At 48.1% G+C, this 12,973-nt stretch overlaps 1 protein-coding gene across 1 annotated transcript in view; it reads right to left on the bottom strand.

The window, feature by feature from the left end:
* DDC (dopa decarboxylase) overlaps positions 1–5,977 on the bottom strand; it is an 84,246-nt gene extending 78,269 nt beyond the window's left edge. Inside the window, exon 1 of the mRNA XM_044245693.1 lies at positions 5,779–5,977. The gene's annotated coding sequence lies outside the window, so the exon portion shown is untranslated. The remainder of the gene's footprint in view (positions 1–5,778) is intronic.
* Between the last annotated feature and the right edge of the window lie 6,996 nt (positions 5,978–12,973).

Raw genomic sequence — 12,973 nt, 5'->3', positions numbered from 1 at the left:
TCGAGCCCCGAGTCAAGCTCCCTGCTCAGCAGGGGAGTCTGCTTCTCCCTCTGCCTCTGCCCCTCTCCCCAGCTCATGCCCTTTCTTGCCTCTCTTTCACATAAATAAATAAAATCCTTTAAAAAATACATTTGTAAAGGTTTCATTACAGGTTTCTACATAAAATCATTCAGTCCCTCCTAACTGCCTCACAAGGTAGATATTCTCATCCCCATTGTACACACAAGGAAGCTGAGGCCCAAAGAGGTTAGGAAACGTGGCAAGGTCCCACACAAGCGTACTCCTTGCCAGCAGGCCAGCCTGTGCTCATGCTGGACACAGCAAATCTGCTTGCTGGGTGGCATGCCAGGAAGGGAGGCAGACCAGGAAAGAAAGAGCAGAGAGAGAAATCCACAGTTGTCCACCAGGACCAGTACTGCAAAGCTGGTGAAGGGGGCACAGCCCAGGCAGGAGCCCTGAAGCCGGAGACCCAGCCTGCATTTACAGAGAAAGCGAAGTCACTGAAAGGTTTCAGGCAACACACCACCCTGCCTAATGCAAGTGCTTAAAGAGAAGGCTCAGGGGACGCCAGGGTGCAGTGGTCAGTTAGGCGTCCAGTTCTTGGTTTCCGCTGGGGTCATCATCTTGGGGTTGTGAGATGGAAACCATGTCAGGCTTAGTGGGGAGTCTGCTTGAGATCACCTTTCTCTCTCTGCCCCTTCTCCCCTCCCCCACCACTGTCTCTCTAAAATAAATATATTCTTGGAAAAAAAATAAAAAATAAAAGAAGACTCAGCTCAGGGTTAAGACCTCGGGCTCCAGAGGCTGGGCTTACTGCGCTGCCCACCCACTGCGATCATGGCAAGGCAGGACTTCATGAGGAACAAGAAAATAAAAAAAAAAAAAAAAAAAATAAACATTAAAAATAAAAGAACAAGACAATAGGAGTGAATCTAACAAAACCTTAACAAAAGACTTGTAAGACCTGGATGAAGAAACTTGTAAAAACTGATGGGACCCATTCAAGTAGATCTAAAAATGGGAATAAATGCCTTCTCCATGTTGTGAGCATTTCCATTTTTCTCCATGTGATTCACAGACTCAATACCATTCCAATCTAAATCCCAACACAGATATTTGACTCTAAAATGTAAATACCAAAGCAGAGGTCTACGAAGAGGCAGCATACTCTGCAGAAAGAAGGATGTTCCTGTCTGTTCTACTTATCAAGACAGACAGATGAAACTGTTAAAAGAAAAAAAGTCATGATTTTGATGTAAAGATAGACACCTGACCAATTAAACAGAATAGAGAGCTGAGAAAAATCCCCACCAATACATGGACAATTGACAGATATGGAATTGCAGATCAATAGAGAAAGAAGAGAGTCTTAAGTGGTTCTGGGCAACTGGTCACCTACTTGGGAAAAGAATGAAGTTAAACCTGTTTCTCAATCCATATACAAAAACAGATTTCTGATAGATTAAATCCTTCACTGTGAGAGGCAAAATTTTTAGGACAACAGAAATGCATTTTTATGATGTCGAGTAGGAAGGATTTCTTAAATGATGCACTCAATCAGTTAACCATAAAAGATTGACAATTGTTGCTACAGTACTAGTAAGAATAATTGTTCTAGGGCACTTGGATGGATTAGTTGGTTGAGTGTTCAACCCTTGGTTTTAGCTCAGGTCACGATCTCAGGGTCATGAGATGGAGCCCCATGTCTACTCCATGCTTAGCACAGATTCTGCTTGGGATTCTCTTCTTCCTCCTCCGCCCCCCTGCCCCAGCAGCTCTCTCTCTTTCAAACAAATAAATCTTTAAAAAAAAATTTCATTTGCCTGGCCCTGTTCTATGTCCTCTGTGACATTGTTGAACAGAAGCAGTTGTGAACATTCTCATCTTGTTGATTTTATAAAGAATGCTTCTAGGGGCACCTGGGTGGCTCAGTTGGTTAAGCCACTGCCTTTGGCTCAGTTCGTGATCCCAGGGTCCTGGGATCAAGTCCCACATTGGACTACTTGCTCAGCAGGAAGCCTGCTTCCTCCTCTCCCACTGCTTGTGTTCTCTCTCTCGCTGTGTCTCTCTCTGTCAAATAAATAAATAAAATATTAAAAAAAAAAGAATGCTTCTAGCATTTCACTATTAATAACAGGGTTTTGTTGGAAAACCTTTATTAGAAGGTTTCTTCTAAAAAAAAAAGAAAGTTTCTTCTATTCCTACTTTTATAGTAAATTGAAGTTTAATTTTATCAAAGTATTTTCTGCATCAAATGAGAAGAGAATCATATAGTTTTCTTAATCTAAATTGTTAATATGATGAATGTCATTAATGCATTTTCTAATTTTCAAATATCCTTTTACTCTTCGGATAAAACTACGGTGTGTTAACCACTTGCATAGAATTTTTACTTCCTTCCCATGAATAAAATTGTAATTTTTCTTGCTTTTATGGATTTTCTCTAGTTTTAATGTCAATTCTGTGATCTCATAGATGGAGGATAACCCCTTTTTTAATTCTCTGAAGCAATTTATATAATTTTGAAATTTGGAATTACCCAATCACTGACAGAGCGACAAATCATACATAGAAATCATTGTTTGAGGAAATATTTTTCATAAATCAATTTATTTATTATTCAGGACCGTTCAGTAGGATTTCTGTTTCTCCATGGTGTTGTTCCAAATGTAAACGAAATGTAATTTTAAATTTTTACATTTAATGACAAGGGTTTGTCTGTTTTAATAATATACTCATTATCATTCTGCTTGATTGAATCTATAATGATGTCTCTTTTCTTTTTTTCTTAAGCTTTATTTTTAAATTTTATTTGAGAGAAAGAGAGAACATGAGCAGGGGGAGGGGCAGAGGAGAGCTAGAGAGAGAATCCCAAGCAGACACCCCACTGAGCATGGACTCTGATGTAGGGTCTAATCTCACAACCCCAAGAGCATGACCTGAGCCGAAACCCAGAGTGTGGACACCTAACCGACTGAGTCACCCAGGTGTCCCTATAATGACACCCCCTTTTCTTACGATATTATTTACTTCCCTATTTTCCTCTCTCCTTGTCTTGGGATCAAGACCTGAGCTGAGGTCTAGAAAGAGATGCTCAAACAAGCGAGCCATCCAGATGCCCCAGGACTATCTCTGTTTTAGATTTAAAAAAGAAGAACTTGTGGCTTTGTTGGTCTGCCCTCATCTACTTTTATTTCCTTTCTCATTCATGTTTCCTCTTAATCTTTATTATTGCCTATGTTTAATTATCTTCATTCTGTTATTTTTCTGGCACCTTTAGTTGCTTGCTTATCTCAACTTCTATCCTTTTTCAATTTCTAATATTAGCTTTTTTTAAAAAAAAAAGATTTTATTTATTCATTTATTTGTCAGTGAGAGAGAGAGGAAGCACAAGCAGGCAGAGAAGCAAGGAGAGAGGCAGGCTCCTCGCCGAGCAGAGAGCCTGATGCGGGACTCGATCCCAGGACCCTGGGACCATGACCCGAGCTGAAGGCAGCGGCCCAACTGACTGAGCCACCCAGGCATCCCTCTAATATTAGCATTTAAAGCTACCTGCTTTCTTTTATGTTCAGCTTCCAATACATATCTCAATCCTAAATCAAACATTTATTTCTGAGTATTATTTCATTTCCATTCTGTTTTTTTCCTTGATGTGTCAGTTACATGGTATATCTTTTCAAAACAACTCCAGACAAATGGAACAATTTTTGCTTTAAAAAAAATGGAACTGAACTGAACTGAATGGAGTTGAATTGAATTGAACTGAACTGAACAGAATTGGATTGACCTGCGCTGAACCGGAGCAAGAGAACTCGCTGGTCTGATAGCGATTCTCTGACAGGTGTTGAGATTTAGGCGATGGCCGGTTACATCCTCAATTTTTGTCACATTTCACGGACCCTTGAGGAGAAAGCGTGTTTTCTAGCTCTCTGCCGAAGGCTTCTATCGATATCCCCCATACCAAGATGGTTACTTATCGAAGTTTTCCAAATCTAATATTTTTGCTCCCTGGATCAATCATCCTGTTTACTACCATTGCTAACGATGCATTGAAAATTTCCATTATGAGGGTGAGTTTGTCGATTTCTCCCCAGTTGTGCCAAGACTTGCTTAATATACTTAAGATCTCTTTATGTTCATCCACTAGGGTTATATTGTCTAGAGCTCTATCCTCTTCTCGGTGAACTGAGCATTTTATCATCGTAGGTACCATGGGCTCCTTGAATCGATTACTGTGAATGACCTTGTTCAATGGGAACACACTGCTCTTCCTCCTCAGTCCTAGCTGCGGTCGGCCTCCTTGAGCCTCTCTCGTGCCACTGGAGCCAGGGGTGTCGTGAAGTTCAGGGACGGCCCCCCCGAGCAGATGGCCATGTTTCTTCCCATGTTATTTAGTGATTTTTGAAAGTCTGGAAATCACGATTTAAATGTTGAGCAGCACCGACATATTCCTGGTTTCAAAATGTCATCCTTCCACTCTGGAGAGTCCTAGGGTGCCCCTCTATCCCACACGGGTATGCAGCCAAAGGGCAAGGGCGAGGCTAAACCCTGGGATGACTTACTCCAGCAGTAGGAGCACCATTTGTCACCTCCTGGACCCAACGTGCTGGGTCACTAGGCTGACTGAGAGCAGGACAGGCTGCTTCTGGGGTTCAGCGTGCTCTGGTAAGGGACCCTCAGACCCGGGAGCTTCAGGCCCCCAAGGCTGTGCACAGGGAAACGTGTCTAGATAATGTCTGCTGTGCCCTCAGGCCACCTTGGGAGACCAGAGCCTTCGACCCTGTGTCCAGTCCTGAGCTTGTCACTTTCCAGCTGTGCCTTGACGTTCCTCCCGTCCACCCTTTCTGTCCCCCTCCTGCCCACAGCCCTGCATCTCTGGTCCCGTCCCTCCAGCGTCCACTGCCTGCTCTCCGAGGGACTCCTGTGCCTGGGACATAGTAAGTGTCTTAAACATCCAACGCTTTCCCAGGGGCCACCCTATGCCGCAACGACATCCAAGCGCCAGTTTCGTGGTCGCAAGAGGGGAAGTCTTGCACGACTATCCTCCTCACCTCTCCTGACTCAGTTTCTTGTGCATCCAATGAGGATATGTTAAAGATGAAGGAGGTGAGTCCCAGCACAGGCTGAACACTCAGAAGCATTGTTTTAACTCCGACCTGATGGAGAAGCAAGGATAGTCTCAAAAACGGTACCTTCTGAAGAGACTGGAACCAGCCGGGCAAGTTGGCAGGGAAGACCCTTCGGTTCTCCTCAGATCACCCTGGACAGGGAGCCTCTGAGGTTCCCTTTGATGCTCCAGATCTTACAGGGAAGGGAAGAGTCCCCATTTCTCTCTCACCTTCCCAGCGCCGGATATTTTCCGACAATATGAGATCGACTCCTCACAATTAGCTGACAAGGTGGGTGCTAGAAAAATCCCCAATGTCGAGAGGGAGAAACAGAGACCCTGAGGAACAAAGGACCCAAGACCGCGGTGGAGGCAAGTGGTGAGGACAAGATATGCCCATGTCTGTCCTGTCCTTGCTCTCGAGTGACAGGCAGGAAATCCTCCCCAGCCCTCGCCTGGCCACACAGGAGATGCAGGCAGGACTGTGCGCGTGCAAGCACCTAGGGTCAGTCCCCTTGGTCCCGACAGCCTTGCCTAACAGCACTTGACCAATAGTGACGTCCAGTCCTCAGGTGAGTTAACGTTAAGCAAACGTTCAGTACCCTGGACCGGGAATCAAGGTTGCGGTTTCCGACAATAACCATCGATTAAGTATGAAGCCTGGGACTTACTTGCTGGGAATCCTACTTCCTTCTGAGTCTGTTCTCCGTCAGGAGACTCTCTCGTTCTGGGGGTTGAGGAAAACGTGGCCAAGCCGTGTTCCGACAGGTCACTCTTTGTAGCTTGAGATCCAGATGGCTCCCTGTCCTTGCTTTCCCAGCCTCCGGGGCTGGTTAAACATTAATTTCTCTTGGTGATAAAGGTCAAGAAAATCTGGAGAAACCTACCAGGAAAGCACATTCTTCAAAGCTCGTTCGTTCCATCTATACTCCTAGACACGTGGATCCCTCTGACCATGGGCCCATCACCAAATTCCCACATTTCCCCCGCGAACACCCCGGCTTCAATTTTTCAAGCCCATTAGGTCATCCCACAAATTCCCACCTTGGCCCACGGGAAGCCTTCCCCGCAGCCCCAGAACGGAGTCTGCACACTCTACTCCTCCTCCCCCGACGGCTGAACCGCTGCTTAAGAGAACAATACCGTGGAGGAGATTTTGACAGACCTACAGAATAAAAAAACACAGTCGAGAGAATTTTATTGGGACACAGAGCACCGCTGAGAGGGGTCACCGAGAGCAAGCAGAGAGGTCTGCAGGGAGCATGGGGGCTGGACGCTTTGGTGCACCTGCAGCTGCCCTGAGCTTGGGGCTTGATGGGTACAAAGGGCGGAGGGGGTGTGAGGCCATGTTCAGGCCATTCATGGAAGGACTGGGAGGACAGAATGGCCATGGCCTGAGGCACTTGTCACAGGCTGCAGGAGGGAAGAGCTCTCTGTGTTCTGCCCCTGGGGGCCCAGGATAGGCTGTGGGGGAGGGGGCGGGGGGGGGCGACTCAGGATTCATGGTTAAGACCGGGATCCTGGACAAGTAGAGTAACAGTGAGGAGACTATAAACCTCTACAAAAGCCATTGGAGGAAAGAAAGGAGAAGGAAGAGCAAGTCAGCCCTACAGACACGCATACTAATGCTCCCTGTGCTGCCCGACATCAGCAGATTCCAGAGAAGTAATTGTCCTCACAGAGGAGGGGCAAGGGAAGGGCACCCTGTGGGGAACAGCATCTGTGAAGGCAGTGAGGCTAGACAGACCGATGCAAACCCTGAAAGAAGTCTACACCCCCCACCCGCAAGGTCTGTACGAAGCAAGGGGGTCCTTTGAGCCATGGCTCCTAATTTGTACTTCCTCCAACTGCAGTGGAAGGCACTGAAATGTTTTTAGGAAGCCTGACCCGAGCTTCTGTATGTCTTCATTACAATCACTGGTGCTTGGAAAATGGGTCAGCGGGTGACAAGACTGCACTCGCCTCTGCTCTCCTGATTTGCAGGAAAGAGCAGAAATCCAAGGAACATGGTGGGGGTTTTGGATGGGCTGGGGGAGAGAAGAGAGTTGTGTGTGTCGGCGTGCCTGTGTGCACACTCCTGTGTGGGTGTCAGGCTGCTGGAAGGGGATGAGCAGGGAATTGTGAAGGCTTTGGGGACATGAGGCCGCTGGGGAGATGGTGACCATCATGGATCGAGAAGAAGAGCTCGGGGAGGGCTACTGTGGGCCAGGGGATGAAGGAGACTAAGAGCCCGGGAACTAAATGGTAGGTATCTCACACATATTATTCAATGGAGATGTCCAGTGGACTTTTCCACATAGGAGTCTGCAGCTCACAGAAGAGAAGTCTGGATTGGAAATGAAGTTATGAATGTCAAGTTTTAGATGGTGTGTGAACAGTAAGACAAAATCACCCAGAGAGAGTGTGCCAGAGAATGGAGTGCACAAGTGTACAATTTACAGAAAAGAGAGAGACCTGGTGATGTCATTGTGACCAACAATTTCCCTGTCAGTAGACAAAGGCACAGAGGAATTTAAGTGACTTTTGGAAAGTTCTTGTTGAGGAGGGGTAAGCTCAGGGTTTTTGTTGGATGACTTCAGGGAACCCCCTTTCCCTGCAGGTGTGTGCCAGCCAACACACACCCCTGGAGTGTATATTTTGTGCCTCCCTGCTGGCGACTGGCCCAACTGCCCTGCTACCAACTTGGACAGAAAAGCCCTGGCGACCCATCTGTTTCCTGAGGTCTCCTTGGCCATAGATTCGACTCTATTCTTCTTTTTTACTTAACCACAGAAGTGATATCACTTAAGAACAGCCTTGGGACATAACATCCATGATCAGCTCTGGAGATACGACCAGCACTCCCACCGTCCTCCATCATCTCCTCCTGGGGGTCCCCCAGCAGAAGCCCAGCCTCTAGGGCTATAAAAGTCGGTCTTACAGGAAGTGGGCTGTGGAGATCCGTCTTGCAGCCGGCTGCCCAAGAAGTGCTTCTGTCTGGAAGTCTTCTTAGACCATCCCTTGTCAGCCTGGACTGGACGGCTTTTTCCTTTGGTCTCATGGCTCCTTTGGCTTTGGGAGGTCGTCTTGCATACACTTCCCTTTCACGGAGCACCATTCTTTCCCTTGATGGATACTTTCTTCAGTGTATGTTTCAGTTGAACCAGTCCACAGAACATTCTGTGTTCTAAGGACATTCTACCGATCTCCACGTATGCACGCACACACATGTCCGTCTCTGGACATGCAAGGCACACGAGCCCGTCTAAGAGTACTCCCCGGACTGACAGACGTTCCTTTAGGAGACATGATAAAGCTTCTGAAGAGCCACAGTTAAAGGATTCCTCCATAATTCTCTCTGGGAGAGAGTGTGCTGTCGACATGGACTGTCAATATTGACCTTCCACAGGATTTACAGTGCCTGAAACTGTGTTAACCATCTGACAACAAAACCATCTACCCTATGCCATCTGCATTCCCCCACTGGACAACACACCATAATCACACTTCGTCACAACCAATGTCCTTCCAATTTCTGTTTCTGGATGTTTGGAATCTTCATCCAGGGGGTGTTCAAATCTGGTGACCCCGGTTCTGCTCTTCTGGGCTCTTCACTGTCAGGCTTGGCGTCTCGTCCACTCAAAACTGTAGACACATGGACCCCTATTTCTCTGTAGTATTTTTATACATTCAGAGTTTTTACTCTTAGATCTTCACTCCCCCTGGAATTTACATCAGAGTGACACAGATAGCAGGGTTCTAACATGTCCCCCCAACTGGTAAACCAATTCTCCCAACATTATTTTGGAGCAAAAGTCCTCCTCTCGTCTTGCTGATTCTTGAGCTTGTGGTTCTTCTACTGAGTCATCTGTCCAGTTCTCTGCCCATGGTTCCTTATGTCAACATTATCACATTATAAGGAACTAGGATACTTGGAAGGGCAAGAATTCCCATACAAGTTTTCTTTAAAAAAAAAAAAAATCCTTGGGGCGTCTGGGTGGCTCAGTGGGTTAAAGCCTTCAGCTCAGGTCATGATCCCAGGGTCCTGGGATGGAGCCCCGCATAGGGCTCTCTGCTCAGCGGGGAGCCTGCCTCCCTTCCTCTCTCTCTCTGCCTGCCTCTCTGCCCGCTTGTGACCTCTCTCCCTGTCAAATAAATAAATAAAATCTTTAAAAAAAAAATCCTTGCTACTTTCACATATTTCTGTTTCAAGAGGAACATTCAAATCGTTTGTTGGTACCTTGAAAAATTGCAGTGAGAGGAACATTAATGCATAATGTTAAATAAAGTCTTCCCGTACAGAATGTTGTTGCCTAACTCCAGTCCCATCTCTGTCTTTGTCTGGGTTCCCTCCAGAGCTAATCCTAACACAAAGATGAAAGCCAAGTTGTTTATTTTGTTTGTGACTACAGAAAATCCAGGGAGGGATGGGGAAGTAAGAGATGGGAGGAAGCCAGCACAGGGCACAATTTTAATGCCAGGCTGCATTGTGGGCACCTGGCAGAGCATGGCTTCAGGATGCTGGGAGAAGGGGCAGGATGTTCCCCTGGGGGGTAGTGTTCACTTTCCTAAATGAACATAGGCAGAGCCTATGCAGGTGACCAGGGACAGCCCATGGCCAAGTCACAGGAGCTGGCTGCTCTTTGCTCAAGAAGTGACAAATAATGGACAGCATTAATCTGTCTCAACAAAGTACTGTGTTTACATGTCAACTTTGGAGGTCTGTTGATAAAAGGATGTAAACATTCGGTAATTTTCACTCTATCACGTGAACTCAAGCTTCCCAAGAGAAGACATTTTCAACCTGTTGCGGCTTAGAGTTGAAGAACCTGTTCGGGTGTTGTGATCTGCAGACACCCAGACCCCACTGGGGGAGTGGGGTTCTGGGTGTATCCCATAAGTCCCCCCAGGTGAGTCGCAAGTCCCATCTACACTGCACGGTTCCCTACTGAGTTTCAAAGCCACAGCCTCTGGTCTGGATTCAAGTGTATGGACTTCCGTATCTGCCGGGACTTGACACTTTCCGTAGTCCCAGATGAGGCCCCAGTAAGAACTCCTGGGGAGAGGCTACACAGGCCCTGCCTTCTAAACTGTTCTGAGTCCATGAAGGTTCACAGAACCTGAGTGCTTTGAGACTGTGCAGCAGAAACACAGAATGTTTCCCTGACTTGTTAAAAGAAAGCACACACCCCAAGAAAGGTGTCTGTCAAAGGAAGGATCGCCTGACAAGGGGGCATAAACTAGCCAGCCAAAGCGCATGCCCGTCTGCAGCTGGAGAGTCTGGTCCGGTGGCTGACATGGCACCGTCGTCATCATCGTCATCAAGAGCTGCATATGGTGGGGACCCTGGCCCCTGAGGTTGCCCAGCCAACATCAGGAACCTATTCCACCCCAACAGGAGCCTTCTCATACTCAGTTAAATTCATCCACATTTCTTTACAGCAGCCACGATGCTCATGAGGTATTTTTCCAGCTCTGGCTTCCAGATGGCACCAGGCATGGACGTCTACTTGGACAACTCTACGATGTTCCTTCGACGCACGGCCTCTCCCGCATCAGTGGTGGGAGGTGTGACCATAGAGCTCCAAGCCCGGGAGAGTTGGAGCCACCGAGACCACATGGCCCTGGCCGCTTCCTGATGAGACAGAGCAGCAGGCCCACGTAGGTCCCCAGTGGACCATCTCCGGGGCTGATGCCATTTCTCATCCTTAATATTTGGCCTTTTCATTTAGGGTTATAGTTGCCTGGGTCCCAGGCGATGCCCTAATAGGAGGAGTCATACCGTCGGGACCGGAGTTGGATTTTTCTGGAAAAGCCACGTAGCTTAGGGCAGGGTGAGAAGATCCTGTGTTTTCGGCAGAGCTGAAGTTTGTGGGTTTTGTTTTTTGTTTTTTGTTTTTAATTTCGGTGAAGTCCAGCGTATCAACCTTACTTTCAGGGAACAGACCGTGCCTTTGCGTCGTGGCTTGGAAGTCACCACCAAATGCTATATTATTCTTCTAGATTTTCTTCTCTGTTAGCTTCCAGGGGTTTTATAGTCTTGCATTTCACATTCAGGTCTGTGGCCCACCTGAACTGGTGTTTGTGAAGGGCGTGAATTCTCCGTCTAGGTTCGCTGTTCAGCATGGACCTTTGGTGTTTCCACCATGCACCGCTGAAGAGACCGTCTTTGTTCCTCTGTGTTGCTGTTGCTCCTTTGCCAACGAGCAGCTGCTTCTCCTGATGGGGGTCTACTTCTGGCTCTCTGTTGTGCTCCATGGGTCTGTTCTTTCACCAGTAATGCACAGTCTTTTGTGGGGTAAGGGTGGAGAGAGAGAGCGAGAGTGCATGAGCAGGGGGAGGGACAGGGGAGAGAGAGAATCTCAAGCAGATTCCCTGCTGAGCGTGGAGCTCAGGCTCGATCTCAGGACCCTGAGATTATGACCTGAGCTGAAATCAAGTGTCGGACGCTTAACTGAGTCATTCAGGTGACTTCAGTCTTGGGGCACCTGGGTGGCTCCGTCAGTGAAGCCTCTGCTTTCGGCTCAGGTCATGATCTCGGGGTCCTGGGATTGAGCCCCATGTCAGGTTCACGTTCAGCGGGGAGCCTGCTTCTCCTTCTTCCCCTCCCCCCACTCATTCTCTAATAAACAAATAAAATCTTTAAAAAACGCTTGCTGTAGCTTTAAAGTGGGCCTTGGAATTGCAAGCTGTGTATCTTCCAACATCGGGTTTCTCCTACTCAGTCTCTCCAAGCCCTGTTGGATCGTGAAATCAGTTTTGAAGGTGTTGTGATCAGCATTTTAAAAAACGATGCAGAATCAGAGGAAAAGGGGGCATTGTACCTGGTAAAGGAAATACTAACGTCCAAGGCTCTGTTTGCATCCCGCGTGTGTATAACGCGCACAGCGTCACAGGAGAAACACGTTTCTTACTGTAGGTTGTCCTCCAAGCCTCAAAGCAACTACAGATACTCTCTTCTCAGCAAAATAAAATTGGTAAAGATTCATAAAACCTAAAACTGAGGATGAAACGGTGGGAAAAAACTTGAGAAGGCAACTCCGACAATCGCCAGTCACTCCCATAGTTCTTTTGTACTGAACTAAAAAACGAGAGTCACAGGTTCCCTAGTTCTTTGTAGTCCTTCTTGCATGAGTTTCTTGCTTCCGTTTCCAATATTATTTCCAGCTCGGGTTCTGAGGGCAGCGCTGGAGCCCTGCCCGGGGACCGGTGGCCCAGTGCTGTTCGGCGGCTCTGACAGGGACCCGTTCCTCTCGCTGCAAACAGAGGACGGTCAAGCTACAGCATTACAGGCGGCTGTTTCTGTTGGCACTGTAGCCTCCCCTGGGACGTGGACAGAGTTGGTGTGGGTGACTCGTCTTCCAGAGGAGAGGGATGGCAGAGGCTAGCAGAGGGCAGGATGGGGGAAGGTGTGGGGGGAATCCCCTGGGGGTGTTCAAGTTGGCGGGAGGGGGGGGCAGATGGCTGCCCACAGCCTTGGCGGGAAGCTCTGTCTTTGCCAAGTGAGCCCCCTGCTAGGCTCTGGCAGGGGAATGTGGATGACAACCAAGCAGAGTGGACACAGCCCCGTCACAGACCCGGGAGATGGGGTCCAGGTCTGACTCCCATGACCCAGCTGTGCACCCCGGAGCCCGCCCCATCCAGTGGGGAGAGTGAGTGGCGTGGTGTGCCCAGGAGGGGTGACATTAGTGTGGGGACCTCACGCCTCTGGCACTGAACCGTACGGCTGAACGGGGCCCACAGGTGGCAGCATGGGCAGCTGCCTGGGTCTTGCCAGAGCCAGAGCCCACCAGTGGCCTTTCCAGTTGTGCTGATCCTGTGCTCCCAAGGGTGCCCCCGGGGGGTGCTCCCAGGGGCAGCTGCAAGGACTTCTAAGTTAGCCTCAAC

The sequence above is a fragment of the Neovison vison genome, chromosome 4 (assembly GCF_020171115.1).
Source record: "Neovison vison isolate M4711 chromosome 4, ASM_NN_V1, whole genome shotgun sequence".
NCBI classification, from domain to species: domain Eukaryota; kingdom Metazoa; phylum Chordata; class Mammalia; order Carnivora; family Mustelidae; genus Neogale; species Neogale vison.
This window is presented reverse-complemented; position numbering and strand designations above follow the sequence as displayed.